The sequence below is a fragment of the Triticum dicoccoides genome, chromosome 7B, assembly GCF_002162155.2.
Source record: "Triticum dicoccoides isolate Atlit2015 ecotype Zavitan chromosome 7B, WEW_v2.0, whole genome shotgun sequence".
Taxonomy (NCBI): domain Eukaryota; kingdom Viridiplantae; phylum Streptophyta; class Magnoliopsida; order Poales; family Poaceae; genus Triticum; species Triticum dicoccoides.
In genome coordinates, this window is record NC_041393.1 from 84427124 (window position 1) to 84431745 (window position 4622).

Genomic DNA, 4622 nt, shown 5'->3' on the forward strand with positions numbered 1-4622 from the left:
GTCTAACATTTCGATGAACCTATTAACATTTCCTTTTCAAAAATCGAGTAATACAACATGGAGATTTACGGGCGCATCATGACACAAACACGCTCACCTGTCTACACGGTTTAGTTTTTACCCTAGCACAGATTCAACCACCTCCTTTGACTATCCAATCGATACTTGACTCTCAAACACAGTTCTTGCATGTTACTCTTAAACATACATGTTTGGTCCGTGTGACACGAGAGCATATGTGCACCCTGGTTAGCTTGTGCCAAGATAGCTAGTGCACTTTACCATTAACCACACCCAACACATTAGCTGACCGGGTACATTCATGCTTGTTTTAGGTACAGATCAATAGGGGCGGAGCCGGGAAGTTTTGCCAAATGGTTCACTAATTAAGGATTTGGGGTATGAACTACCTATTGTCTGCAATGGCAGAGCTTGCTAATAAATCCAGGCTAAGCTCTCCCAAAATCCTTCACGACGTATCCAAGTTTAGGGGGGCAATCCCCCCCATAGTTACATAGCTCTATTTGGTCATGTGGTTCACTTCAAGGTCCACTGAAGCATGTATGTTTGTTCTAGGTCCCTTCAGGGTTTACAAATTCGTCCCGTTATGACTATTTGGTCATGAGGGAGGTTCACTGAAAAAACCAAATGTGTGGTAAACCATTTGTACCACTACCAAAGTGAAATGAATCCAGGATCTCAATAATGTAGCACTGGCGACGAGATAATTTGGTGCACTTGATAAATGATGGTAAAAGTAGAAACTAAATGATAAAATGTTTATTTGAAGCCAAAAAACTTACGGTGACGGAAAAACTGATGTGTACATCAACCCTGGCTCCACGGCTTCACCAAAGGCAAAAACACCACCACCCGTTGGACTGTGCATGCATAGCGCGAAGACTTTGCCTGATACTCCAGAAGAATATAATTGTGAAATAAAGGATATTCCAAATGGTGCGAAGCCGAAAATCCCGTCAAATGAGGCTTGTGACCGCTGCCCCGTCCGTGAAGTGGTGCATCTTTTGTAAAAAGGATCGGTAAAGTGATGGATAGGACACATGATGATACTAGATGAGTAGAGGATGCAGGAGCATACCCCAAGAACTATCTTTCAGGGGTAGATGGATCGTCCAAGTGCACCAAATTACTGTCTCCATTACCGTACCCGAGGTCATAGACACAACTGTTGGTCGAGGCATGACATCCTGCAAAATGCGCACTGGCCATGGTCTCGCACCTCTGATCTGGACACGTGAGCACCGACGTTGATGATCCAGGGAGGAAAAGTCGGGTCTAACAAACAAATGAAAATTTGATAATTATATTATGGATTAGATAGAAAATACAATTTCTCGAAGGGAAAAAAGTTCCGCTGGAGTAGATGGCTTACAACAACTCCAGCCGGCGTCTCGCAACCGACCTATAGTATGCTACTCCCCGTGTCCAAGGGCAGAACCCGGAAGTTTTGCCAATGGGTTCACTAAGGATTTGGGTACAAACTAACTATTGTCTGTAGTGGCGGAGCTTGCTAATAAATCCAAGCCGAGCTCTCCTAAAATCCTTCACAACTTATCCAAGGCTAGGGGCCAATGCCCCCCCAACTGACGATGTTTACATAGCTATACCTCTTATTATTTATACAACCTCATAGTAGACAACATAATGAACCAAAATATCACACCGCATATAATAGTTACATAAAACTACATGATGAATAAATATCAGTTGAATGAAAACGTAATCCCCTTTTCCCACATGTTTCAAACAAAGTAGTCAGAAGCACAACTTTCTAGTGTCATGGGCAGTTAGATTAGGTCTTCATGGTAAAAAGCAAAAAATGTCATGTCAATTTCTTAAGTTGTAAATAAGTACAATTAATCGGAACATGTAGAGTCACTATCATCTCCAAGTTTCTTTGCTCGATCTTTCATGTTCTTAAAAAGATCACATCATCATTACTACTTACTAACGATAAAAACACAACTATCATCTGTTAGCAAATTAGAAAGCCAGTCATGGATTGATCACCCATTTTGTTACATATTTTATTGACAACGATCATATATCAAAAGCATCTGTCCATTAATTCCATGGAAATCGGCAATACTAGTACTAGCTTTACAGGTTGATAGAACAAAGTAAAAGTAGTATGTTTAATGGTCTTGCACCATTAATTTAGCAAGATTGGTAATTCCTTCAGAACCAACATCATGTCATTTATCTGAATCAAAATCATCTGGATAAAACTTAGCTAGCTTCAGTAAGCTCCTCGTGTTATAATCATCACATAACTCTTCTCCTAATCTCAATATTGCTTTATCAAGACTTTGTGTGTATTCTGAAATGCCCTTTCGATTAGTAGAAATATAAAAATTATTCTAAATCAATTTATATTTGAATAAAAGGCTATGTGGGACTAGCAGTAGGATATCATTTGTTTTCTTGCGCATAAGGGTGCCCTTGAAGTACTTGCTTTGTTATCTTGATGTAATGACCATTGTTTTGTAAAATGTTGTTCCATGACCTAGATCAAGGTTCGGCTAAAAGTAATCAAATAATTAAGGTTGGATAAGACTTGTACAAGCGTGAGAGCGTGTTCTATCGCAGGTACCAATATTTTGAATAACAATGGCCAGTATGCCGTTGTAGGTGGCAGCGTGAGGGCGATGAGGGAGACGATACCAATATTTTGAACAACAATTGCCGGCTTGCCGCTGCCGGCTGCCAGCGTGAGGGCGATGAAAGAGGCAATAGTATTTACATTTATTTTCTTTTGTCCATTGCGGTTGTGAAGCAACTCGACCCGAAGTTCATGCGGCTAGCCAACTGTGGGCTACCAAATTTGTTTGTTTTACTTGGGCTTGCACAACTTGCACTGAATACATGGGCTAAAAGGCTTTTGTGCAGTGCAGCTAGGGATTCAATGTGTTCAACTATGATCTTTTGTGGAGAGCGAGGGGGAGGTGTAGAGCTTGCTCAGAGGTCCCTTCGATACCATGGACGTGCTCCAGGAAGCTCTGCCCCCCAGCTCAGCCCTCCCCCCAATACACCGCAAAGGTCGTGCCTTCGTCGGCCTTCTTGCGTTGTAATCTTACTTCCACAGGTTTAATTTGGGGATTCGTTCATGCTTGAATTGTTTGGGAATCATTGTATTGGATTTTTGCGATTCATCTTATGGTATGGAGCAGTGCAGGGTGCGTCATTCAGGTGGAAATTTCGGGTGATTGAGTAGTGCAGTGGAATTTTGTGGGAAAAGTAGTTGTGTCAGGTCTGATCTGTTACGAAGTATGGGGATTTCCTGGGTCATCAGTGCCTTCTGAGGCCATGAGCTGGGGTATTTGGTATGCATTATTATATGGGTACAATCTCCAATGCACACATTTTTGAGGAAGTTTAATTCCAACATACAAACCTTCTGAGCTTAAGAGTTTGTTTTAGGAAGTTCGGTTCTTCATCTATTTGATCGGTGGAAGGGCTTTGCAATGTAGTCATCTGTGGCACTGGAGGATCTTTAAGAAAAAATCAATTATTGGTAGTCAGTATGGGGAACTTGTTATTTCTTCTCGATATTTACTTGTCTTGCACAGAGAATTCATCTTAAATATTATGGGGTGACCTATTTTAATTTCTATTTAATATAGGAGAGAGGCGTCCAAAATCAATAATACAAAGTCTAGTTCTTTGGCAAATGCCGCTGATGTTGTGCTCTCACCTCAATCACCAAATGGCCTTGCTACTCATGAAAAAACCTCCCCTAAGAAACGCAAGGGCCCTCTTCCATTTAGTATCGACCAGGATGAGTCGCGAAGCAAAGAGCTGAGCCCTGTTGGAGATATCAACAACAGTGCAACGCGCCATCATCTCTGGCTGCTGCAAGCAGTTCACCATGCAAGAGTAGGAGCGAAGATGAGCATGGGTGTTGTAACGACATGCCTTGCCATAGCCTGCAGAGAAAATCCAGTGACATGAGTGCCTTCTCTTCTCCACCTGCTGGCCTTCAAACTCAATTCATGTTAGTTTCAATGGTTGGTCACCAAGACATGGGGGCGTCAACTGATGTGATTTCTCCCGGGAAAAGCACAGAAAGAATTAGCAATAAGGTGCATCTGTATTTTCACCTTCAACAACCGGTGTCCATTTTAGACTGCGGAATCGGTGAGAGTAACTCTAACAGCTTCCCTATCTTTAAATTAACCGCCATTTGTAGTGGTCTTTTCTCCCCGCAGGTTTACATAAAGATCATCTTCCCGTAATTCTTTGGCCCCCGCCTCCACACCCCTGCCGGCCATCTTTCGGTATCTCTAATATCGGACGGGAATCATCTACCAAATGTCCCATGGAGAGCAATTTTGATCATCTGTGCACACCGAATCGTGTCTCTCTCTTCCCTTTTTTGAGACACACACTCTCGGCGTTTCCTATTTGGCGCTGCAGGCGCCCGTTAATATGCATTCTGCAAACGGGCGCCTGCAGTGCCCCGCGCTGGGCCGACTCATCTAGTATTTTACCATCGCAAAAAATTATGCCGCAACGGGGACTCAAACCCAAAACCTATCAGAGGCAAACTCTTCGTTCAAACCACAAGGCTACGCTATAGTTGTTGAACTGTTGTACCCTTT

General features: G+C 42.5%; 1 pseudogene; it reads left to right on the plus strand.

Moving 5' to 3' along the window:
* The first annotated feature begins 2741 nt into the window (after window positions 1–2741).
* Window positions 2742–4256, plus strand: LOC119338667 (annotated as a pseudogene).
* The last annotated feature ends 366 nt before the right edge of the window (window positions 4257–4622 follow it).